The sequence below is a fragment of the Anomaloglossus baeobatrachus genome, chromosome 5 (assembly GCF_048569485.1).
Source record: "Anomaloglossus baeobatrachus isolate aAnoBae1 chromosome 5, aAnoBae1.hap1, whole genome shotgun sequence".
Taxonomy (NCBI): domain Eukaryota; kingdom Metazoa; phylum Chordata; class Amphibia; order Anura; family Aromobatidae; genus Anomaloglossus; species Anomaloglossus baeobatrachus.
In genome coordinates this window covers 565,488,579-565,516,551 of record NC_134357.1, presented here as the reverse complement: position 1 = coordinate 565,516,551, position 27,973 = coordinate 565,488,579, and the positions used below count along the sequence as shown (strand labels likewise).

Below are 27,973 nucleotides of genomic sequence, written 5' to 3'. Positions count from 1 at the left end.
GATAGGCAGGTGTGATAAGATGGGAAAGAAGGCATGGAAGAGCGTGAGGGATCAGAGGTAGAGGTGGGAGGGAGCGAGGGATCAGAGGTAGAGATGGAAGGGAGGGAGGATCAGAAGTAGAGGTGGAAGGAAGGGAGGGAGGGTGCAGAAGTAGAGGGATCACAGGGCCTGTTGGAGGGGTCACCAGTGACAGTCTCTTCAGAAATCACTCCAGGAGGGTGCCGGTCTGATGCAGGCTCAATGGTGTTAGTGAATGTTCTGTGGGAGGAAAAAAAAATTCAATTAAAATTTGTTCTTGAACTTTTCACTAGCATGCTGTTGGAGAAATATATTACAAATAACTACATTACAAATTGAACAAAAGACAGTCTAATTACCTTCTTGGTATCATAGTGTTTTTCAGGAACGAGGAACGCAAGGGCTCTGCCGTATCTGTATTGGGAGCCTTTGCGTCCTGCGGATCCACTTGGAGCCTGTATCTCTTTGTTGTTGTCCCTCCTACAGTGATCACGTAGGGACAGCCACCGGGTTGTCAGACATTTAACTGAAAAGAGATAAAGACACAAGGTCAAGCGTAGAACAGGGAATCTGAAGAGTTTTTGTGAAATAGTTATACTTACGTGCAATTTTTTTGTTCCTAGCGTTGAGATCCTTCCATGCATCAATAAGTTCAACTGCAACTTCTTCCCAGAGCCGCCGGGTGATTACAGAATCAGCATGGCGGTGGTCTTGTGTGGCGCCCCCCCTCCTGTAGTGGCTGCTGGCGGCGGAGAAGGGCTACTCAGCAGTGCCGCCTGAAAACCACCTAGAGCAGTAGCAAGAGGTGGCTGAGTAAGGGGACTGCCAGTACAGCCAGCCCGCACGGGGAAACAGGTCCCTAGAGCAGGGGCCCATTCAGTTGGCCTGCTAAACCTGCTGGTGAGGGCCCTTTATGTGCCTCACCAACCTACACAGAGTCCGCAGCTACAGCAGCAACGAGGGGGCCCATAAGGAAGACAGAGCCTGATGCCGTCTTTACCTTGGTCCACGCTGCCCGCAAACGGGCCAGAAAGGGGAGAACGGCAGTTGCGACTTCCCTGGGTGATCCAAGCAAGACTGCAAGTCGGGGTAACCTCAAAACAAGAAGGGCTAGGAAGGCGAGTCAGCAGTCACCCCTACATCAGCCGAAGGGATACCTGGTTCCTCCTGGTTCATCAAAACATCGCCCGGGTTAACTCATCCCTGACATCTGAAAGTGAGTAAAAACCCTGAAAGACATTGCTGCGTGTGTGTGAGTTCTTCTGCGACCTGTGGTACTACACACTTACACTGGGCCCTGGGGCCAGCCTCACTCTCAGGCGGCCACAACAACTGACTGCATCTAACATTAGCCCCAGGCGTCCCCTAAACTGTAGTGGCGGTCACCCCTTGACCGCAATTACCGAGAGTGGCGTCACGACCCCCCATAGAAGTTAACCTACCCGTGGCCAGAAGATTCCCTTACACTGTGGCGTCCCCGAGCAGGAACAGCGCTCCTGGGGCGGCACATTTAGATGTCCCACAACGGCTACCGAGCATGGACGAGGTTGATGAAGAGCTCCACGTATATTCCGGATTCCTCCCCATCAGATTCCTCGTTCTGCCTCCGCTGTGAGCCATGTGGCATGAACACAAAATTTAAAATAAAAAAATCCTTTCAGTAGTAATGCATTTTCAACATTTCCAACACAAAAAAAATAAATTAAAAAATGAAAACTCACAAGCTTGCGACCACTGACGTGCTCACGACGATCCTTGAAGCAGCTTGGAGGATCTCTACGGTGGTCTGGAACTTTGACCTGAAAATAAAATCAAAACATTACCTACAGCAAGATGTTAGTTAATTGTTATGTCATTTTTGTTATCTACTTTTCGTTATGTGTTGTGCAGGCATGTATGTGCTGTGATGCATGTTCCCAACTTACCACAAAGGTATGGTAATGAAAGCACCTTGTCAATGGTTTTCGGATGTGTGTTGTGTCGTGTTATGTATTCTGTGGTGTAATGTTTGTGATGTCAATCAAGTGGATATACCGTATTTTTCGCTTTATAAGACGTACCGGATTATAAGAAGCACCCCAAATTTAGACATAAAAAAGGTAAAAAACAGAAAAATGGGGTCCGTCTTATACTCCGGTGTTCTCTTACCTTAGGGTGGCAGCAGTGGTGGTGAAGCGGGGTCACAGGAGGCACAGGTTGTGCTGGCAGGCACAGTGGGTCAGTGGCAGCGGGTCCGTGGTGGCAGGAGCCGCGGGGTCCGTGGTGGCGGCAGCAGTGGCGGCGGGTGAGTCGTGCAGCAGGCCGGTGCAGTGAGTGTCCCATTGTCCGCGGTCCCGGTTCAAATGATGGCTCAGTGGTAGCAGCGGCGGTGACGGCTCAGTGGTAGCAGCGGCGGTGACGGCTCAGTGGTGGCAGCGGCGGTGACGGCTCAGTGGTGGCAGCGGCGATTGCTCAGTGTTGGAGCAGACCGATGCCGTGTTTTCCAAGTGTGTCCGCGGCTCCGATTCAGGTGATGTCGCCTGGAGCGGCGCATGCGCACATGGAGCTCTCATCCAAGAGCTCCATCTGCGCACGCACCCGCTCCTGGCGCCATCATTTGAAAGTGGGACCGCGGACAAACTGGGTAACTTGCTGCACAGCCGCCTGCCCCGCACGCACAGACTGGCAGCCAGTAGGCTGCCCGCCCACCCTGCATGCAAGCGGCCGGGTACCTGTGCTTGCGTGCAGGCGGCAGCCAGGTGCCTGTGTGAGGGCGGCAGCCGTCTGCCGCCCGCACGGGCACACGACCGCCAGCCGCACACAGCGCCCGGCCGCCGGCCGCACACAGCCACGGGTACCCGGCTGCCACTGCACGCAAGCACAGGTACCTGGCCGCTTGCACGCAGCCACAGGCACCCGGCCGCCCGATCGCCGCACAGACAGGACCCCCAGGTACCGCTATATTCAGATTATAAGACGCACCCCCCATTTTCCTCCCAAATTTTTGGGAGGAAAAGTGCGTCTTATAAAGCGAAAAATACGGTACTTACATCCTGTGAGCCTTCTCCACGCATTTCTCCACCCTGTTCGCCTTCTTCTGGTAGCCCCTCTGCTGCAGCTTCCTCCTCCTAAATCCAAAAATCAAATTTTTTATTTGTAGTTGCTGTTAACAGATTAAAAATACTAAACGTAGTGGAAAATCACCTACAATCGCTGACGCCTTGGAGGTGGGCTATCAGAACAGTACATGATTGATTAACCTTCAGCTATTGGAAAAAAAGAACACGTTAGAAATAAAGCTTCTTGCTACTCAACTGTTTACATTGACTGTAAAATATACTTAAATATGTGGTTACTGTAGAAACTTGAGTTTTCCAAATTTTGGATGAACTGTAGGCTATTTGAAAAAAATAATATAAATAAAGAGTAATGGTAAATAAATCTTAAAAGTTTCACATAAAAAAAATTTAATTATGTTTCAACACATGGGGATAAATCCACAATAACAGCAATATATTTAAAAAACAAAAACTTACATCAAATACTACAGCTAAAAAGACTGTAAATTAGACAACCTACACAAATTGGTCATATTTTTATTTATTTATTTTTTTTCAAGCGTTAAAAAAAGGAGCATAAAGCTCTTTATTTTAGAAAATTCATTAATGAATGCATACATTTTTGAGAAATAAAAAGAAAGGGAGAGGTTAAAATGAAATGGCAGACAATGGGTCTCAGATTTTGCTCACCCTGCCAATACTTGTTCCTCCGCGTAGTCTCTGGGTTGCTTAGGGTCTCCAGATGATTTTTCTTGGGTCTCCTGTTGTGTGCTTCTTTTTTCAAGGTTCATAGAGCATTGGGTTTTAATTGGGGCATCTATATATACACCTTTCTTAATTTGGAGTTAACAAGATATTTGGCATGCTCATTAAAAAATAACGGAATCCAGTGGCGGATTCCGCCGCTGAGCGCATTGCGGCAGATTCCGCCACCATAGACAACCATTATACTTGTTGGCGGATTCCAACAGAATCCGCAGCGGTGCGTCGTTTGAACGAAAGCAAATATGCTACATTCTGCGTTCCATCCGCCCGGCGCTCAGTCAAAATAACAACTCAGCGTCGGCCGGCGGATGCAACACAGACACTTACGTTGCAGTGCGTCATCAATACAAGTCTATGGGAAACAGCGCAAGTCAGTAACGGATTGCGCTGTTTTCCATAGCGGCGGATTGTGACGAACACAAGTGTGAAAGTAGCCTTCCAGAGACATCTGAATGAGGCTTTACACTGGTATAAGAGAGCTCAGTCAGTGTGCAGTATGCAGTAGAAAGAAACAATCAGCTTCCAGTCCATGTACCTAATCCTATCATGTAAGATACATTCCCGAGCCATGTATCTAACCTATATTGTGACATTAAATTGGCAGAGCCATGTATACAATCATATCATGTGTGATATTCCTTTGAGCTTAGTATCTAATGCTATCATATTAGATACAGTCAGTGTATAGCGGGCTTTACACGCTGCGATCTCGCTAGCAAGATCGCAAGCGATCATACCCGCCCCGTCGGTTGAGCGACACGGGCATATCGCTGTCTGTGTTGCACAACCTCGCTTACCCCCGTCACACTCACTTACCTGCCCTGCGACGTCGCTCTGGCCAGCGACCCGCCTCCTTCCTAAGGGGGTGGGTCGTGTGGCGTCACAGCGACGTCACATGGCAGGCGGCCAATAGAAGCGGAGGGGCGGAGATGAGCGGGACGTAACATCCCGCCCACCTCCTTCTTTCCGCATAGCCGGTGGACGCAGGTAAGGAGATGTTCCTCGCTCCTGCGGTGTCACACACAGCGATGTGTGCTGCCGCAGGAATGAGGAACAACATCGCTAACATCCTGAAAACGATTTTCTGTTTCAGGATGACCTCTCCGCGGCAAACGATTTTGCCCTGTTTGGTGATCGTTTAAGATCGCTCTTAAGTGTTACACACTGCGATGTCGTTAATGAAGCCGGATGTGCGTCACAAACACCGTGACCCCGACGATAATTCATTAATGATATCGTAGCGTGTAAAGCTCGATTATCTTTTACTATCATGTGTGTTAAGTCCATATATTTAATCCTACCGTATGTGATTCAGTCTGCTGAGCTGTGTATCTAATTTTATTATGAAACTGCTGAACTTTGTAATTACTGCAATTTGAGCCCTGCAGCTGCAATGTTCTGACTGCTCCGCTCAGATCTCTGTAAAGACCAGAGAGCAGCTCAGTGCCAACTAACAGAATCAACGCTGCCAGCCATCCTCGGTGACACTGTCCCTATCTCAATATCATATTTTCAGTTACCAACAAAAGCTCTTTTCATTGTGATAATAAACTTAATATTCCTCTATCCTTTTGCAAATGCCCAGAAAGTGAGAAGAGGAGTGAGGTTACACACATGAGCAGATCCTGGTCACACTAACTGCAGTCATAATACAAGCTAGCATACAAGCTAGCAGTACACGAGGTTTTCATGGCAATTTTCAGCAGCTGCTCCACCTACTGTTTAAAAGTGGAAAATATCAAAATAATTTTTCATATTTTATAACCATTAAAAATTATATTTATATTTTTTACATAAAACATTAATACTTTACTTTATTTCAATCGTTGATCTTATTTCATGTAAAATTCCCTTCTCAAGGTAGTTGGTTAACCCTTTTGCGACGTTTGACATACGTTTACATCATGGTCAATGAGGGGTTCCCAAAAAATGACGTAAACGTGCACAGAAGCTGTTCCCACTTGATCACCGCCAGGAGTTTGACGTCAGTGAGAACCAAGCTCCTGCTTTCACTGCTAGGGCTGGTGCCTCCATCGCCCATTGCTGTTCGAAGACTGAGATAAGTGGGATCAAAGTACATAGAAGGGAAGTATTTATGTGTATGCACAGGAAGGGACCTGAACAGACAGAACCTAAGGCCTGAAACACACTTCCGCATAAAAAACGTACATGTCTCACGTTCCATTTTTCGGGTCCGTGTTCCGTTTTTTAAGGGCGTTTCTCCGGTACGTGTGACATCCGTGTGATGGCGTATGCTTGCCGTGTACATGTCTGATGTCCGTGTTGGTGTAAAATACGTACGTGTGGTGTCCGTGTGACTTCCGTTTTTATAGATCCGTTTTCCTTTGCAAATTACGTTATTAATGCATCAACATGAGATACTGCTGTGTTTAATTGGTCAATTACCTCCCATCATTGGATTTTTGGGTTAAACATTATTTAAACTCATTTTATCTGGGTTCTTTCACTCATTATACAGACTCCAAAATGTCTCTATCAAATGAAGCAACAATGTATTTGCTATGGTTGATATCTAGGAGATTTGGTGTTAGGCGACATATGCTTGAATATAACCCAACTTTGGAAAAAAGGATGTAGATCCACCCCCTAGTTATGCTTCGGAAATCGTATGGACATTTTCACACTCTTTATGGTGAAATGAGAAAATTTCCAACAAAATTCCATGCCTACTGCTGTATGAGCTTAACGTCCTTTGATACCATCCTGGGCCTTGTGCGTCACCATCTGTAACATCAGGACACCTGTATGCGTCTCAGCATCTCCCCAGAGGAACGCTTGTTGGTGACTTTACGGTATGTGTTATATTGCCTATGCATACTTGTTAAACTTGGTGTATAATGTGGAGTAATTTTCAAACATTCAGTATAGACCCATATGTAAATGCATAATCCTATTTTTTGGAGCTTTCATTTAAAAAAAAAAAATCATAAAATCAGTGTAATGACATGGTTTGTTTCATCAGTCATACCTTTCGGCCATATTATGAAAAAAATCAAAGAAAATATAGATCTGGTCAAACTTATTTAACATCAATTAAGTAAAGCTTCCAATATGGAAAATAATGCATTTCCTTTGTGTTGGTTTATTACATGCATACAACAAAATTAAAGAAATGTTTGTATCCAGACATTGTAATTCTCATTTCGGTAAAAAAACAACATGTTCAAAATAAGTAATACACATACTAATATCATTTCCTTGTCATTTGTAGTTTCCTTGCAACTGGGCAATCCATCAGCAGTCTTCATTTTGAGTTTTTATTGGGAAGATCGACAATTGGCATAATAATACTGCATACCTGCACTGTGCTATGGGAAACCCTTAGGCATCATGTCATGCAGCAGCCTCCATCACAGGATTGGATGCGCATTTCAGAAGATTTTTTTGAGAAAACAACCTTTCCTAATTGTATTGGCGTCATAGACAGCAAACACATTAGAGTGAAGAAACCACCTAACTCTGCTTCTAGATATTTTAATTTTCACAAGTTTTTTCTGTAGTAATTCTTGCTTTGGTTGACACTAATTACTGTCTTATTTTTGTGGATATTGGGGTCACGCTTATCACGTCGATTAATGTCAGACAATCTAAATTTGCCAGCACCAAGGCCTCTACCTGGTACAAATGGACCTAATACACCATTTGTCATGGTTGCAGATCAGGGGTTTGCCTTGTCTATGTATTTGATGCGTCCATATCCAAGACGTGGACTTGACAGATCAAAAGCCCAATTTAATAGCACCTTGGCCAGAGCACGTTGCTATGTTGAACGAGCCTTTGGCATTTTGGCTTCAAGATAGCACATTTATCAAACCACCATCCAGCTCCAACCAACCACTGTCAAGGCTGTCATTAAAGCTACAGTAATTTTACATAATTACTGTAGATTGAATGAAAGCAATGACGATGATTTTGAAGATTTGCCAGGTCTTAATGCCCCATTAGTAGGTAATGGAAGTGTAAGAACCAATTTGGCCATATCTGGTCTCCAAGTTAGGAATCAGTTTAAAGATTATTTCAGTTTAAATCTGCATAGTAACGTATAAATTTTACATTTCAAAGTTCTAATAACAGTAGGTTACATATTCACAAACACATATGTATTGCAAAAGGTAAAATTACAATACATAGGTAGATATATATTCTAATTTTTATTATGGCTTTGATTTGTCGGCGTGTGAATCACTAAGTGTGGATCTATAAGTGTGCAGAAAATGAATTAGGCCACAAATCTAGATTATGCACTTATTCATTCATTCATTCATTCATTCATCATCATCATCTCTACTCTCCATCATCTAATTATCGTGTCTGCTCTCTTCACAGGTATGTCTGCCAACTACTCATCTTTTCCATGAATTGCCTGTCTTTGTGTACCCTGCTTTCTGTGCAATTGGTATGTCTGTAACTGACCACTCCATGAACCCCCATTCTCACTTTTCTTTATGACCCTCTGTTATCTATGCCTATGCTATCCAACATGGGTTCAGCTTTGATTTAAGTAATTAAGGAAAGCACCAGCCCCTCCCTTTTGTGATCCACCTCAGTGCCTTTCCAACCCTACATATCTGTAGCACACTGTTGGCCTAGACACTGTTGGCGTGTGAATCGCTAAGTGTGGATCTATACGTGTGCAGAAAATGAATTAGGCTGGAAGGGACCGGAAGGTAACTGGTTACATAGACTCTGTAAACAATGTTTGTATGTGTTTTTACTTTCACTCCTATAATACTTCACTGTCTAATTTCCCCTCTAATCCCTACACCCGGTAATGAACTATTCATCTCTCCCTCCATGCTCCCCACCCATCTCACCCTCTCCTCAGATCTGTTCCTCCACTTTATATCCTGTGTCTCCAGACACACACGACCACCTCATGGCCTCTCCTGCTCCCACCTTCTAACACTCTCTCTGCTTCTCCTCACTGCTGGGGATATCTCTCCAAATCTCGGTCCTCCGCACCACATCTCCATTGTCACATCCAACTGGCATCCACACTCTAACACTAATTTCCGCAACCCTTCTAACCTTATATATATATTCACCCAGCCCCTGCTCCCCCAGTCCCACTAACAGGAGCTCTATGGAACGATCGCTCTGTCTGCAATAAACTTTCCTACAAGCATGATCTTTTCATCATTAATAACCTTTCCTTCCTTGCCATCACAGAAACCTGGCTCACCCCCTCTGACACTGCTTCTCCTGCTGCACTATTATGGTGGTCTCCAACTCTCTCACCCCCCCGCCCCAGTAACAAGCATGGTGGAGGAGTTGGTTTGCTCCTGTCCGACCAATGCTCCTTTACACCAATTCCACTACCACCCTCGGTTACTCTGCCCTCTTTTGAGGTGCACTCCGTACGACTCTAATCCCATTCCAACCTCCAATTGGCTGTCATTTATCGCCCCCCAGGGCCAGCACTGCCTTTTTTGACCATTTCACCACCTGGCTACTACATTTCCTTTCCACCGACATCCCCAACATCATCATGGGTGACTTTAACATCCCATTTGACACTTCTCACTCATCTGTCTCTAAACGTCTAACACTCACTTCCTCCTTCGGCCTCACCCAATGGTCCTCTGCAGCTACTCACAAAGATGGCCACACGCTGGACCTCATCTTCACTCGCCTCTGTTCCCTATCTAACCTTTCTAACTCACCTCTCCCCCTATCTGACCACAACCTACTCACATTCTCTTCCCTCTCTTCTCCAAGTACACAACCCCCCCCTCCACAAACTTTCACACCCCCCGCAGAAATCTCAATCACCTTGATTTACACTTACTTTCTCAGTCCCTTCTCCCTCTCGCAGACATTGCTTCTTCACACGATGCAGATGCTGCTGCCACTTTATACAACACCACCATCTCTGCAGCTCTCGAATCAGCTGCCCCCCTCACACACACCAAAACCCACACAATCAACAGGCAACCCTGGCACATGAGTCAGACAAAAAAAATTGAGACAGGCTTCCAGAATTGCTGAGCACAAATGGAAGAGGTCTCATTCCACTGAGCACTTCGTTACATACAAACAAGCTCTCACCACTTTCAAGTCTGAACTCACTGCTGCAAAACAAACCTACTTCTCATCCCTCATATCCTCTCTCTCTCACAACCCTAAACAGCTATTCAACACTATTAACTCTCTCCTCCGTCCCCCGGCACCACCTCCGTCTCCTCTCATCTCAGCTGAAGACTTTGCCTCCTTCGTCAAGCAGAAGATTGACAACATCAGAGCAAGCTTTGGCCCACAATCACCACAGCCACTCCTCACAACTACTCAGCCTTCTTCCTCCAAATCCAGCTTCTCCTCCATGACAGAAGATCATCTTTCCACTCTACTCTCAAGATCACATCTCACAACTCACAACCTGCCTGCTTGATCCACTCCCATTCCACCTCATCCCCAATCTCAACACAGTCTTCATCCCAACCCTAACCCATCTCTTCAACCTATCACTAACAACTAGTGTATTCCCTTCATGCTTTAAACATGCCTCAATCACACCCATCCTAAAAAAGCCCTCCCTTGACCCTTCCTCTGTGTCAAACTATCGCCCCATATCACTTCTCCCCTATGCCTCAAAACTACTGGAACAGCATGTCCATCTTGAACTGTCCTCTCACCTCTCTTCCTCCTCTCTCTTTGACCGGTTATAATCTGGCTTTCGACCCCATCATTCCACTGAAACTGCCCTGACCAAAGTCACTAACGACCTACTCACCGCAAAAGCCAAGCAACACTACTCTGTTCTCATCCTCCTGGACCTGTCCTCTGCCTTTGACACAGTGGACCACTCCCTTCTACTACAAATTCTCTCATCTCTGGGAATCACAGACTTGGCACTATCTTGGATCTCCTCATACTTAACCAACCGAACTTTAAGCGTCTCCCACTCTCACACCACTTCCTTATCTCGCCCCCTATCTGTCGGTGTCCCCCAAGGTTCAGTTCTTGGACCTCTGCTGTTCTCCATTTACACCTTCGGCCTGGGACAGCTTATAGAGTCCCACGGCTTTCAGTATCATCTCTACGCTGATGATACACAGATCTACCTCTCTGGACCGGACATCACCTCCCTACTAACCAGAATCCCATAATGTCTGTCTGCTATTTCATCCTTTTTCTCTGCTCGATCCCTAAAACTGAACATGGACAAAACTGAATTCATTGTCTTTCCTCCTCACTCAACCCCCCCCCACCTGACATATCCAACAATATAAATGGCTGCTCACTTTCCCCAGTGCCACGTGCTCGCTGCCTGGGAGTAATCCTAGACTCTGATCTCTCTTTCAAGCCACACATCCAAGCCCTCTTCACCTCCTGTCGCCTCCAACTCAAAAATATTTCCCGGATCCGTACATTCCTTTCCCAAAAACCCTAGTACATGCCCTTATTATCTCCCGCCTGGATTATTGCAACCTCCTGCTCTGTGGCCTCCCTTCTAACAGTCTCACACCCCTACAATCTATTCTAAACTATGCTGCCTGGCTCATCCACCTGTCCCCCCGCTACTTCCTGACCTCTCCTCTCTGCCAATCCCTCCACTGGCTTCCCATTGCCCAACGACTCCAGTTCAAAACACTAACCATGACATACAAAGCCATCCACAACCTGTCTCCTCCCTACATCTCTGACCTAGTCTCCCGGTACTTACCTGCACGTAACCTTCGATCCTCACAAGACCTCCTTCTCTACTCCCCTCTCATCTCCTCTTCCCACCATCGCATCCAAGATTTCTCCCGTGCCTCCCCCATACTCTGGAATGCTCTGCCTCAACACATCAGACTCTCGCTTACCTTGACAAGCTTCAAAAGGAACCTGAAGACCCACCTCTTCCGACAAGCCTACAACCTGCCGTAACCCTCAGTCTGATACAGCGCCGCACAATCAACTCTACCCTAACCTACCGTATTACCTATCCCTTGTAGACTGTGAGCCCTCGCGGGCAGGGACCTCTATCCTCCTGTACCTGTTTGTGTCTTGTATTGTTTATGATTATTGTACTTGTCCCTATTATGTACACCCCTTTCACATGTAAAGCGCCATGGAATTGATGGCGTTATAAAAATAAATAATAATAATAATTTGTTAACCAAAAACGTTTGGTTTTTGTTTTTGTTTGAGGCTACAAATTTTTATGTGTTTGTGGATTTTTACTCCAAAATTTATACAGTAATAAACTTGATTTTCCACAGCTGTAATGAAGCAAATCTAATTTTATGATTTTGTTAACTATGTATGCATGTTACCTTTTGTAAAACACCCTGTATTATTAACATATGTAAATATTTTGTTCTGAGACATTATCCCAGACAACACACCATACTGTATTATGCCATGTCACGCAAACATAATTTGTTTGACACTATCGGAATACAAAAAAATTGTTTAAAAGAACAGAGAGTCCTCAGTGGTTGATACCTTTTAATGGCTAACTGAAAAGATGGAAATAATTGCAAGCTTTCGAGACTACTCAGGTCTCTTCATCAGGCATGGTATAACACAAAATCTGAAGAGTCACATATTTATACACAACAGGACTTAGAATAGTGCAGTAAAAAAAGAACAAAAAAAAAACAAACAAGTTATATGAAACAGAACTATCACTATGGCAGGGGGGCAAACTGTTGTGGGGCCATAAATACTGCTGCAGTTCAGTGTGAAAGTTTTATTGTCCTCTGATAAGGGTCTGGTCCGGGCTGTGATGCGCTCGGATGGTCAGAGGAGCACATCTTTTAACTGATGTAAAAAGACATGAATCCATGAGACACATTCATTCCTTCTCTGAATGTGTCAAAGGTCATCATAAGTTTGTACTCCCATAGTCTCCTATCTCTCTGGGACTTGAAGTTTCCTTTCAATACCAGCAATTTCATGTCCATGATGCTGTGGTCTGAGTAACAAAAATGTTTGGCCACAGGTAGATCCATCCTTTTTTCTCTAATTGTGTGGCGGTGAGAATTCATCCTTGTCCTGAGCTGTTGTCCTGTCTCCCCTACATACAGACCCCCAGTTGGACATTTGGTACATATAATTAAGTACACCACATTGGTTGTAGTGCAGCTGAAGGTACCTGGGATCTTGTAGTCCTGATGTGATCTGGGAATCTTTATCTTGTCCGTTGTCAATATTAATGGACAGGTCTTACATTTTTTCTGGTTGCAGGGAAATGTTCCTGTTGTTGTTGGAGAGGACAGGGAGCTTCTGACAATGATGCTTCTTAGATTTGGGGGCTGTCTAAAACACAGAAGTGGGGGGTTTGGAAAAATAGATTGTAACCGGGCATCTTTTTGCAGTAATGGTTGTAGTTTCCGTGCAGCTCCTCTAAACACCTCCAGATGTGGATTGTAGGTGACTACAAGAGGGACCCGGTTGTTCTCTTCTTTGGTTTTATAATGTAGAAGATGGTTTCTTGATATTCTGGTGGCTCTTATAATCTGGTTTTCAATTGTTCTTGGGTGGTAGCCTTGATTCAGAAAGGTTTTTCTGAGGCCCTCAAGGTGATTGTCTCTATCTGTACTGTTGGAACATATCCGATTGTACCTGATAGCCTGGCTGTATACAATAGAGTTTTTTATGTGTTTTGGATGAAAACTGTCCCATTTCAGGTATGTTGGACGGTCAATTGGCTTCTTGTACAGGGATGTCTTATCAGAGGACAATAAAACTTTCACACTGAACTGCAGCAGTATTTATGGCCCCACAACAGTTTGCCCCCCTGCCATAGTGATAGTTCTGTTTCATATAACTTGTTTGTTTTTTTTTTTGTTCTTTTTTTACTGCACTATTCTAAGTCCTGTTGTGTATAAATATGTGACTCTTCAGATTTTGTGTTATACCATGCCTGATGAAGAGACCTGAGTAGTCTCGAAAGCTTGCAATTATTTCCATCTTTTCAGTTAGCCATTAAAAGGTATCAACCACTGAGGACTTCTGTTCTTTTAAACAATTTTTTTATCTCTACTGGCTAACACGGTACAAAGATATATTTTACTTGTATCAAAATGGAGGATACCAGAATGTACCGCATCTTTATGGAACTAAAGACACTTCTGAAGAAACGCGCACAACTGGACAGCGACATATTTTTCTTATCCAAATGCAAAAAGGAGAATCTGATCCCCAAAGGACTCTGGATTACAAACCCAATTCTACATACCTACAATACCCATTATGCACAAAACCTTTGTCACAGGACTTCTGAGAGACTAAGGAACCACCTTTTGCATGTCTTCTACAGCATCAAGAGTCAAATCCAGAGGGAATTTGAAACACAAAGGAAGACACTTCCAGAAAGCACAGAACAAGAAGTACAACAATACTACTACAGACTATGAACCCTTCTGATCCACAACAAGGAAAAGAAGCTACATAGACTGCGCCTCAATTCAGGACTTAATACAAACAGGTGGAGAACAAAGCCAAAACCTGACAACTTGGACAACCACTCCATTCAAGACACAAAAGCATCTAACTGTGTTATCAATCTCTCGGATTACAAACCAAACAAAATGGAAGCTGCTGTGCTTTCTAGAGGACTCTCATTTTGTCCTACTAAAGCTCTAGACAAAATTGAACTCTGCAGCGACATGGAAGATTACTTCAGGAGACTACGTCTGAGGGAATATTTTAGCGATGCAGATGTTTCAGAATCCACCCAGACTGAAGGAAGACGGATCTTGACAACCAGGAAAAGATCAGATTGGACACCTCCACCAGGACGCAACCCTCATCTGGATAACTACATAGACACTTTCAGACATTTGGTAAAATCCACTTTGCTAGACACACACAGGAGGCAACCATCCAACATCAGTGCCCAGGAGAGAAGGGCCATAAAATCTTTGAAAACCAACAAAGAAATCATCATTAAACCTGCAGACAAGGGGGGTGCAATAGTCATGATGAACAAATCAGACTACATGAAGGAAGCACACAGACAACTGATGGACACACGCTACTATAAGAAATTGGAGTCTGACCCTACACAGGACTATTACAAGGAACTTAACAAGTTGGCCTCTTGTCTGCCTGACATATCCATAAGAACTGATGAACTGATACCGGTGAGTCCAAGAATGGGCACATTCTACATGCTTCCCAAAATTCACAAATCTGGAAACCCAGGAAGACCCATCATTTCATGTGTGGGCACCCTCACTGAACAAGTCTCTGGATGGGTAGAGGGTATCCTTAAACCCTTGGTAAGGGATACAACCAGCTACATCCAGGACACTACTGACCTATTGAAAAAACTATCAGCAATAGGTCCTCTTCCAGAGGGAACCATCCTTGCCACCATGGATGTGGAATCCTTGTACTCGAATATTCCACACCAGGATGGATTAAATGCTTGCAAAATTTTCCTGGAAAATACAGGAACTGATGCCAATTCTGTGGTGAAGCTTACAAAATTCATCCTCACCCATAATTACTTTGCATTTGACAATGACATATATCTACAGGAGACTGGGACTGCAATGGGAAGCAAAATGGCACCACAATATGCAAATCTTTTCATGGCCAAGCTTGAGAGTGACTTTTTATCCTCTTGTCCTATCAGGCCTCTGGCCTACTACCGTTACATTGATGATATTTTAATTATCTGGACAGAGTCTGAGCAGCAGCTCAAGACCTTCCATGAACAATTTAATCAGTTTCATCCCACCATCAACCTAACACTCAACTACTCCTGCACGGAAATCAACTTCTTGGACACCATCATTAAACTACGGAACAATGAAATACAGACATCCCTGTACAAGAAGCCAATTGACCGTCCAACATACCTGAAATGGGACAGTTTTCATCCAAAACACATAAAAAACTCTATTGTATACAGCCAGGCTATCAGGTACAATCGGATATGTTCCAACAGTACAGATAGAGACAATCACCTTGAGGGCCTCAGAAAAACCTTTCTGAATCAAGGCTACCACCCAAGAACAATTGAAAACCAGATTATAAGAGCCACCAGAATATCAAGAAACCATCTTCTACATTATAAAACCAAAGAAGAGAACAACCGGGTCCCTCTTGTAGTCACCTACAATCCACATCTGGAGGTGTTTAGAGGAGCTGCACGGAAACTACAACCATTACTGCAAAAAGATGCCCGGTTACAATCTATTTTTCCAAACCCCCCACTTCTGTGTTTTAGACAGCCCCCAAATCTAAGAAGCATCATTGTCAGAAGCTCCCTGTCCTCTCCAACAACAACAGGAACATTTCCCTGCAACCAGAAAAAATGTAAGACCTGTCCATTAATATTGACAACGGACAAGATAAAGATTCCCAGATCACATCAGGACTACAAGATCCCAGGTACCTTCAGCTGCACTACAACCAATGTAGTGTACTTAATTATATGTACCAAATGTCCAACTGGGGGTCTGTATGTAGGGGAGACAGGACAACAGCTCAGGACAAGGATGAATTCTCACCGCCACACAATTAGAGAAAAAAGGATGGATCTACCTGTGGCCAAACATTTTTGTAACTCAGACCACAGCATCATGGACATGAAATTGCTGGTATTGAAAGGAAACTTCAAGTCCCAGAGAGATAGGAGACTATGGGAGTACAAACTTATGATGACCTTTGACACATTCAGAGAAGGAATGAATGTGTCTCATGGATTCATGTCTTTTTACATCAGTTAAAAGATGTGCTCCTCTGACCATCCGAGCGCATCACAGCCCGGACCAGACCCTTATCAGAGGACAATAAAACTTTCACACTGAACTGCAGCAGTATTTATGGCCCCACAACAGTTTGCCCCCCTGCCATAGTGATAGTTCTGTTTCATATAACTTGTTTGTTTTTTTTTTGTTCTTTTTTTACTGCACTATTCTAAGTCCTGTTGTGTATAAATATGTGACTCTTCAGATTTTGTGTTATACCATGCCTGATGAAGAGACCTGAGTAGTCTCGAAAGCTTGCAATTATTTCCATCTTTTCAGTTAGCCATTAAAAGGTATCAACCACTGAGGACTCTCTGTTCTTTTAAACAATTTTTTTATCTCTACTGGCTAACACGGTACAAAGATATATTTTACTTGTATCGGAATACAAGTAAGGGACCAGACCATATGCAGATACTGCATATTTTCTGTGTTTTTTTTATTAGATAAAGGTGTATGAATGTAAATGTAGTTGGTTATGTGCGTGCATAATTTTACAGAACACAGGTTTCTTTTTGGAAGGTTATAACCTCATGTCAAGAGCAAGCCAACATCTTACAATGCAGATCATGTTTTAGAAGTGATATAGCAACGTACAAGTAAAATCCGACCCATTGCTAAGAAATATAAACCCTTACATATGGATTTTGGACTCTTTAACATTTATGAATGTTTACAAAACATGTTGAACATTGTAAACATTGATCAATGTTATTGTTAAATTCAAAAATAAAGTTATGTGTCAACTAAATCCTCAAGGCTAGTGATGCTTTCCTGTGTAGTCTCCATGGCATTGTCACCTAGTGAATATGTTGGCTGCACAACACTAGATGTTGTATTAAGTGTCTGAATAGTGTTTCCACCTGTGACTGTTGTTGTGCTTAGCGCAAACATTGCTGTCGTTGTTGGAACAGATTGCTGACCTAGTGTAGGTGGTAGATATTGTTGCGATGGTACAGGCTGAGGATTTGTGTATGTGAAGTTGGTTGGGTAAGGCTGATTTTGAAAGTACTGTTGCTGTTGATTATGTTGCATATGGTATGATGCAGATTGATGTACCATTTGTGGGAGTCTATGAACATTACTTACATTACTTTGATAGGTCATTGAGGTTTGCAGAGGTGTCTGTTGTGGCCCTTGATGGTAAAAAGATGGCTGCTGTGATGGCATTTGTGAAAATAATGTACCTGATTGTTGAGGTAGACATGTAGGCCTATTTTGTGTTTCATTTAGCAAAGAAGAAGATGGCCACGGTATATGTGTTTGTTGCACTACAGTATGTTGTTGTGAATTGTCAGTTCATCAGTTTGGGTTTCCATAGTGTGTTGTGTAGTGTTTGTGTGTGGGCCACGTGGATTAGCTCTCCATTGCTCTATCACTTCAAAAACATATATCGGCTGAGGATCACGTTGGGATGCTGAAATCAGTGTGATTATTGACGCCCTCAACCTGTCCTGCCTATCAGGTGCAACCAATGCAAGAGAGGGAGCGACAAAATCTCTCTCCATCACTCTCTGGTATTAGTGAATTCATCATGTGTATTATTCTGGTATCAATGATATCTGGCAGGGAACGTAAAGCCTCATGACGCCTATGTCTGCGACCACGGAAAGTTTGTGCTAGTGACCGAAGGTTATGTGTTGTTGTTCTAGGCTGTGTGCCTGCATGTGTTTGTGGACTACTCTCGTCAATAACTGGTGATGGGCCACTTTGTAGCCTTGTAGACTGGCCTGTGATTTGGGTAGTGGATTGACTGGTTCCCAAACCCAAATCTGATGACACTTCATCTGCTTCTGGATGGATGGTGTTCTGGGTTGTGGGTTGTTGATAGGAGGTAGGCTCCATCTCAGATGCTGATGTAGCTGTTGCTGACAACACTGCAGACTGCGCCTCTTCACTGTCCTCAAGATTATCCTCGGTATTGTTCGGGTAGATGACAAAATTAATGAATAATACAATAATAATTACAACATCCAAAAAATTACATCATTAAAACTTACTTTGGCACCTCCATAATTGCCATAAGGTAGCTGAGTCTATCATAGTGAATATATTTCTTCTTTTTCGAAGCAGCAGCAGAAGTTGCAACAGGGTTGAATTCACGGCGGAATTGGTCTCTTGCTGACTGCCAATGCCGTTTCACCAAATCCACTGTTAGAAAACATCAAAAGTATGTTTTATTTCTTTCTTCTAACGAAAAAATTTTAAACAAACAAATTCAGCAAATTATAAAAAAAGGTTAAAAAAAAACCCAAAACCAACCAGTGTGTCTCCACAAAATCACGTCATGCATAATTTGTAAGTATAAACCCATGAGCAACCCAACAGACCCCTGTTTGTAAAAAACAAAGATACATTGCAAAATCATGTTTAATTTATGTTTAAATAAACGATTAAAGCAGAAATAAAAAGGAAAAATTATAATGACCACAACTACATGCATTTCCATATGTTCACATATGAACAAAAAACACTCCATTACAAAACATTTAGTCTATGCATACTTTCAAACTAACAAACAACTATAGCAGACATATTTTGGCCTACCATTGTGTATATGGATGTAGCTTACACAACAAAACTATATAGGTCTGTATCTATGTGTACATCTAGGCCAGTTGGTTTTAAAACCTGAAATGTCTGTGTGAAGTGCAATTAATGCATGACATGTCATATTTCCATGTAATCAGCTTAAACAATTGAAAAAACTACTATCAAACCAAAAATATCAACACTTTACTGTATGTGTGTCTCCAGTGTAGCTCAAAATGAGTCAGGACCATTAATACATGCCTAATATTCTGTTTCAATATATAGACATTCTGCCTACTGATTGAGCACATTCAGGTAATGATAGAAGCCATGAAAATATCTGTACTCACCATATTTAGCTTTCTTTCCAGGGGTGCATTGAGACCATCCATTCCTTGGGTAGACTTGGTCAGCCACAGACATCCAGGCTCTCTCCACCATCAACCTGTCGTGGTATCCATCCACACGTGTGTCCCATAAATCTGGATGCCTCTCTACTTCCCCAATCAGCCTCTCTGTATCTATCCTTGGAGCCATTCTGAATACATGTGGGGTTCAGAGTGCTCAGTTTGCCCCATCAGTGAGAGGAAAGGTGCCCAGCTTCCATCTGGCTTGCAAATGAGACAGGATATGAGTCTTTGGCGCCAGAATTAATGACCTTAAATTGACTTGATAGATTGGTAACAAGTGTTGCTGATGTTTGGACTAAAAACGCACACGGACGGTACGTGTAGCACACGGACATGCTACGTGTGCCGTCCGTGCAGGCACGGACCCATTCACTTTAGCGGGTCCATGCCTGCGTGATCCCGGAGAAAAACGGACATGTCGAGCGTATTGCGTATTGGAAAACGAACACACGTACAAACGACACAGACACATGTTCCGTGTGGTTTTACGTGTGTGTGCCTGCTACCATAGGGTAGCATTGGTTTACGTGTCTCCGTGCCGCCGGTACGTGCAAAAACATACCAAACACATACCGGCGGTACAGATGTGTGTCGGAGGCCTAAAAGGGTAAAAAAATATAATGAAAATGTTTGTGTGATAAGTTGTAATGTTCGGTGCAAAGGAGGATCCACAGGACCGTGCACCAGACTCCCCCAGGGAGACTACCAGGAGCGAACCCCTATACAGGGGCTGTTTGGCGGCCACCCCAGGGGGCCTAGATGCACAGCAGCCAGGACACGACAGGAATACGGGCTAGCATCCTTAAGATGTCCGTGCAGGATAGGGAGACTGGTCCAATGGTAGATGCAGGCTGAAGGAATTCAGGACGGATGAGCGGAACTGGGTACAGGTGCAGATTGGTGGTAACAGATGGAGTCCGTGTTTAGCGAGGGTGCAGACAGATGATACTGGGTGGAGTCCAGAAACGGCGATGGGTTCAAGCTGACAGAAGGTGATGTGATCCACAGCAGATCGTCACCGGGGAATTTCCTGGAAGGCCGGTGGGCTGGACACACACAGGCTGGCAGTTGGGATCTGTGGGCAGAGACAGGGTTAACCTGGGTATGTGACACAGAGGGACCTGAAAACCTAGCATAAGAGACAAGGCTACTAGTACACGCTGAACAGGCACCGCCCGCATGGAAAAGGAAGTCTTATATACCCTGCACCTGTATCAGCCATATCCTGTTTCAGAGACGCTGGCCCTTTAAGAGAAGGTGAAGGAGTGTGCCCACGCCCTAGTGCGCATGTGCGAGGACCGGGAGCCGGAGATCAGTGCAGGAGAAGGAGACGCAGGAGAGCTGGAGGCAGAGTCCCGGGGAGCACGGCGGAGGCTGCGGGAGCAGCAGCTGCGGTCAGAGCGCACGGGGACCGGGTCTGTGAGTGAGGAGCGGCGCCGAGACAAGTGGTGCTGTGATAAGCGGCGCTGTGGCCCCGGGAGCGTGACACAAGTAAAGAGAGTTAAATTACATATAGAGGGAATATCAAAAGTAAAAATCCTTCTGTAGAGAAGGTGCAAGGCCTGGAAAATAAACATAATTAGACAGTAGCAGTGACATCTTCTTTATGTTGTTAAGATGGACTTATCAGCAGGAAACCAGAAAACAACAAATATTTAATTACGTTTTTTTACCGCAGATGCGATAATCTTCAACTCCCAGAAGTTTCTCAAGAAATGTTCTTGAGAAAAATCACTTTTCTAGTGCGCACATAGCCTAAGGGTGTCACCATGTAGGGGAGACCATGGCAAATGCGGTACTCTCTGTTACGGGGAGGCTGACGGGTTTAAATAAGGATGGAAGGATACTCCAACTGTCAGTTGGGGTCCACCGTGCAGTGGTGTAACCTGCAGCTGATATCCCAGAGGTAAGACAGATGCACAACAGCAAACACCAGGGGTGGACAGCCTGAGGTGTGTTAACTGACACACAGAACCCAGAATACAACAGATACCTGTTAATGAAAAAAAGACCAAGTAAAATGGACCACATGATAACAATAATTTGCATGTACCCCAAGTGGCAATTAGAAAAAAACAAAGAGAAATGAAGGGTTCTAACATGCTGGTACATAATGTAGTCAAATACCACAATTGCTAATAAGTTGCTTTTATTTGTAAAAAAAAGTTCACAACAACAATAAATAGTGGTAATTAAATACAATTTTGCTGGAATGTATAGTTTAAAACACCAGATAAGAAAGGCAGGTAGAGGAAAAAAGTCCCACATGTAGGAGGAAATTCCCTCCAAAAAAAATGTTTAGAGATCACAGTGAGGGATATACAGTAATTAGAAAGGAAAAAATCCTGCTTGTTATAAAATCTACCCAGATCAAAAAACATGAAATGCATGTACACTAGTGTATGCAGTAGAAAAAGGGTGTCAATCACAGGGCCATTTACTAAAAAATCCCACCAACGGTAAAAATAAATAAAGTGAGAGACACAAGGTCATATAAATACAACATTGGTGGTGAAGTGGCATCTGGAGATCTACCTACTACCTACCTACTACTAGCACGCAAAAAGAGGGGGGAGTCTATCTCTATCAACCATACATGAGGGACAGGTCCCGACACGTGTTTTGCGTCTGCTGCTTCGGGAGACACGAAACACAGTCTATTTACAAATAAAAGCAACTTATTAGCAATTGTGGTATTTACTACATTATGTACCAGCATGGTAGAACCCCTTATTTCTCTTTGTTTTTTCTAGATACCTCTGTTAACTGCACAGAGGTACAAATGAGAAACAACACAAAAGCAGACTCCTGGGTGGAACTTAAACACTCAGAGAGGAGGGCAAGCACACTTGCACTCCTGTTAGACTCACAGGAGTACAGAATCTGATACTACCTTAGCCACTGAAAGGCAGCAAAGCGGCGACCCAGATACTACCAGAAACTTCAGTGACCTCACAGAGGCCAATAACCCACATACACTATATGGAGAGAATAAACTGACAGTGTTCCCACTACACTGCCAGACACCAGTGCGGATAATTGGACTGTCGCTAGAACTAGTCACTTGCCATACAGACACCCACTACCCTGTCTGGTGTGCCCCTAGGTGAGCTGCAGCTTACCACAGTACCCACACACCAGACAAAGTGAGGTCCCGATGCCTGCCTAAGACTCAGTTCACCACCCAGAAGGAGACTATGCTGAAGCAACCTTGTGCTAGTATTGAGTTTGACGACTGTGCACCCATGTACGCCATTAGGGGTCTTTTAAAACCTTAGCTCCACCTTCAACATGGACGCACAGTCAATGACAACGTCACCCACTGACCAATCAGAGAACGCCATGTCCGTGGTGACATCACAGATGTCTAATCTGAACGTGACGCTTCAACACTGACATCTCCCGCCAACCAATCTGGATGTGATGCCTTAGTGGTGACATCACCCACCAGCCAATCCTAATACCAATCCTGATGTCACAGGACCAATCAGACGCTGCCACGTCATGTGCATGTGCTACTTGTGACATAGCTGAAGGGTACCAAGTAAAAAGCGCCGAACACATGGGTGAGCCAGATACTGGGATCCCGCCGCAGCAGCGACGCTCATCCACGCCGCAGGAGTGACGCTGACCCAGGCCGCCGCCATGCTAGGCACGGCCCGCCAAGACAAGGTTGCCGCTATGCTGGGCGCGGCCCGCCAACACCAGGCTGCTGCCATGCTAGGCACGGCCCGCCAAGACAAGGCCGCAGCCACGCCAGGCTCGGCCCGCCAAGACCAGGCCACAGCCACACCAGGCTTGGCCCGCCAAGACCAGGCCGCAAGGCCATCTACCCCGGCCTGTAAGGCCAGAGCAGACGCCCGCTCCCCAGCCCAAGAAATTGGACCTCCCGTCGTCCCCACCGGGTGAGGACCCCGAATACCTGAGGCTCAAGGCGGATCTGGAGGCTCATTTCCCAAAGGAGATGGTGGACCGGTATCTGCTCCCTCCGCATTCCCACAAGAAGGCTCCAGTAACATCCACGATAAAAAGCCCACCGCCCTGGCCTGCTGATGAGGACCCATCCCCAGCGCTACAACGAGAGGAGTGCTCAAGAGCACCAAGGGGGAGGAGAGGCCCAGAGCCAGAGATGCTGCCGTACTCCCGCTGGGATGAGGAGAGCCAGACACCCTCAGAAGATGAACCTTTAGCCGTCACGATACCAAGCATGCATGTAACCTGGGAGCCTGCAGTGCAGAGGAGCCCCACAACCAGAGCCCAGCGCCACGCCCGCGGAAAACTGGCCTGAACACAGCAGTCCCCAGACCGGTATGATGTTACAGCCAGAGACCTGGAAGATAAGCAACACTTAAGGAAGGCTCACTAACAGGAAAGGAGATTATTTTGCCGTGGTGTAGTGGAAGACTTCAGTTTAAAATCAGGGTATGGCTTTATCGTTGCACCTGGCATAAAGGGGGCATATTTGTGAGCAGAAGGGATGTAAGAGCACATTTACCAAGAGGACATCCAGGAAGAAATCTGTACATGGGAGACTTAGTGGAGTTCACAAAACATCTAGGAGAGAATGGTTGGTATGCGCTAGACATTACGCCATGTCCTAAAGAGCCTGATTGTGGCCCAGCAGCCTCCACCCAACCAACCCTAACGTCAAAGGAAACAACAACTACAGCAATAGAACAAGACAGAGAAAAAGAAACAGAAGCAGAAAAAGAACTGGAAATAGACACCAACAAAGACAAGGAACCAATTGATGACACCACTACAGATGATGACGACGACAGAAATGTAGAATATGACAGGTGCCACAGCCCTACAGGCCAAAGCCCTGGTACAAAGGAGTGAAGAAATAAAGTAAAGTACAGCAAGTTAAAGTAAAGTTCTGCAACGTTCAAGTTCAAGCATGTGCCCACATGAACTTATGTGAGAACCCTTTCTAAGCACACTTTGCACCAGGTTTTGTGCACTTTATCTATGGACCATAGGCTATGAACTGGCTATAGCCACAAACTCTCTCAGTGTATATACAGTGATATGAAAAAGTTTGGGCACCCCTATTAATGTTAACCTTTTTTCTTTATAACAATTTGGGTTTTTGCAACAGCTATTTCAGTTTCATATATATAATAACTGATGGACTCAGTAATATTTCTGGATTGAAATGAGGTTTATTGTACTAACAGAAAATGTGCAATCCGCATTTAAACAAAATTTAACCGGTGCAAAAGTATGGGCACCCTTATCAATTTCTTGATTTGAACACTCCTAACTACTTTCTACTGACTTACTAAAGCACTAAATTGGTTTTGTAACCTCATTGAGCTTTGAAATTCATAGGCAGGTGTATCCAATCATGAGAAAAGGTATTTAAGGTGGCTACTTGCAAGTTGTTCTCCTATTTGAATCTCCTATGAAGAGTGGCATCATGGGCTCCTTAAAATAACTCTCAAATGATCTGAAAACAAAGATTATTCAACATAGTTGTTCAGGGGAAGGATACAAAAAGTTGTCTCAGAGATTTAAACTGTCAGTTTCCACTGTGAGGAACATAGTAAGGAAAAGGAAGAACACAGGTACAGTTCTTGTTAAGCCCAGAAGTGGCAGGCCAAGAAAAATATCAGAAAGGCAGAGAAGAAGAATGGTGAGAACAGTCAAGGACAATCCACAGACCACCTCCAAATACCTGCAGCATCATCTTGCTGCAGATGATGTCAATGTGCATCGGTCAACAATACAGCGCACTTTGCACAAGGAGAAGCTTTATGGGAGAGTGATGCAAAAGAAGCCGTTTCTGCAAGCACGCCACAAGCAGAGTCGCCTGAGGTATGCAAAAGCACATTTGGACAAGCTAGTTACATTTTGGAAGAAGGTCCTGTGGACTGATGAAACAAAGATTGAGTTGTTTGGTCATACAAAAAGGCGTTATGCATGGAGGCAAAAAAACACGGCATTCCAAGAAAAGCACTTGCTACCCACAGTAAAATTTGGTGGAGGTTCTATCATGCTTTGGGGCTGTGTTGCCAATGCCGGCACCGGGAATCTTGTTAAAGTTGAGGGTCGCATGGATTCAACTCAGTATCAGCAGATTCTTGACAATAATGTGCAAGAATCAGTGATGAAGTTGAAGTTACGCAGGGGATGGATATTTCAGCAAGACAATGATCCAAAACTACTCAGGCATTCATGCAGAGGAACAATTACAATGTTCTGGAATGGCCATCCCAGTCCCCAGACCTGAATATCATTGAATATCTGTGGGATGATGTGAAGCGGCTGTCCATGCTCGGCGACCATCAAACTTAACTGAACTGGAATTGTTTTGTAAACAGGAATGGTCAAATATACCTTCATTCAGGAGCCAGGAACTCATTAAAAGCTACAGGAAGCGACTAGAGGCTGTTATTTTTGCAAAAGGAGGATCTACAAAATATTAATGTCACTTTTATGTTGAGGTGCCCATACTTTTGCACCGGTCAAATTTTGTTTAAATGCGGATTGCACATTTTCTGTTAGTACAATAAACCTCATTTCAATCCAGAAATATTACGGAGTCCATCAGTTATTAGTTATATAAAACTGAAATAGCTGTTGCAAAAACCCAAATTGTTATGAAGAAAAAAGGTTAACATTAATAGGGGTGCCCAAACTTTTCATATGACTGTAGTTACGCCAGAGGTACAACCACCAGAGCCAGCCTGTTTATGGGGCCTGACTCTGCACCACAAAGAGGGTACCTGGTCAGCACTAACTGTGGAGGCCGCCTCTACATCCTGCCAGAAGAGGCTGAAGGATCCACCAGGGCAGGTATACCCTGAGACCACCAGACCACGAAAGCCGCCTCTACATCCTGCCAGAAGTGGCTGAAGGTGCGGCTCGACGGGAAAGGCAGATTGGAGGAAAGGTCTGGGGAAGCGGATGGCCTAGACCTGGTTGCTAAAAGGACCTGCCTCCTGAGAGGGTTTTGGGTGGGTTAACGGACTTGTGGGTGGAGGGTGGTGATGTATGGTACCTGGTGGTTTTATAATGTTTTAAATGTTTTACTGTTTTATGCATTTTAACATGTTGTCTTGCAGCCCGAGGACGTGCTGGTGATAACTAAGGGGGAATGTGGCGCCCCTGACCTGGTCAGGCACCATTGAGTACGGCACCCATGCTGGGGGCAGTAGGATACAGGTAATCCAGAAGGCTGACCGAGGTGTGACTACACAAGCGCATAGTAATCAGGTCTCACACATCGACCTTTGGGAGGACCCCTGGGGAATCTAGTAGGGGGCGTAGCCTCTATGTCCACTCAAGGGGTGTGGTAGAGAGCCTGGTTGCTAGGTTGCATAGGCAAGAACAGGAGAGAAGGAAGTAATGAGCCAGTTAGTAAGTGCAGCTCAGGGAGAGCAGACGTGAGGAGCAGACCCTGCAGGCTGTTACAATCTGACAACGTACGCGCAGTGACTACCGACGGGGGAGATCGGTCACCTGGTAGTGCCACCCGAAATCCACCCAAGGCTAGAGAGAGCAACGAAGTGGCAGAGTAAGGAGACTGCCAGGGAGGTACCAGGCCCACAAGGGTAACAGGTCCCAGTGCAGAGATAGATTCACCTTTCTTCTGCCAAACCTGCCGGTGGAGGCACTTCAGACCCACACCATACCACCACACAGTCCACAGCCACGTTGCAAAGACAGGGCCCATAGTTCATAGGAGGCAAGCAGCCGGAGTGACCTGCTCCAGGCTACAAGCAAACGGGCCGAAGCGAGGGGAGAACATGCAGCAGCAACATCCCTGGGTGACACCCGTAGGGACTTCAAGTCGGGGTCACCACAAAAACACACAGGGCTAAGGAAGGCGAGTTGGTAGTCACCCTCATCAGCCAGCCAGAAGGATACCTGGTTCCAGCCTGGTTCTGCTCCATATACCTCGTACACAGACGGCTCCGCTCAGTACATGTCGTACACACACGGCTCCGCTCCGTACACCTCGTACACACACGGCTTCGCTCCGTACACCTCGTACACACACGGCTTCGCTCCGTACACCTCGTATACACACGGCTCTGCTCTGTACACCTCGTACACACACGGCTCCGCTCCGTACACGTCGTACACACACAGCTCTGCTCCGTACATGTCGTACACACACGGCTCCGCTCCGTACATGTCGTACACACACGGCTCTGCTCCGTACACCTCGTACACACACGGCTCTGCTCCGTACATGTCGTACACACACGGCTCCGCTCCGTACATGTCGTACACACACGGCTCTGCTCCATACACCTCGTACACACACGGCTCTGCTACATCCACGCTGTAAACCCCTCCTGACCCCACACATAACCTCCCCTCATCCAGCACCATGACACCCAGCACAGCAGAGCCCTGCATACACTGAGGAGATGATCATGTGACCCCTGACTCCTCCCCTCCATGTGACATCATCACAGGTCCTGGAAGCACAGAGCAGCCATATATCTAGTGTGCGGCTCTGCAGGTGGAGGTGTGTGGAGAT

General features: G+C 45.1%; 1 pseudogene; it reads left to right on the top strand.

The window, feature by feature from the left end:
* The window catches only part of LOC142313035 (uncharacterized), an 88,569-nt pseudogene that overhangs the window by 42,795 nt on the left and 17,801 nt on the right, over positions 1-27,973 (top strand).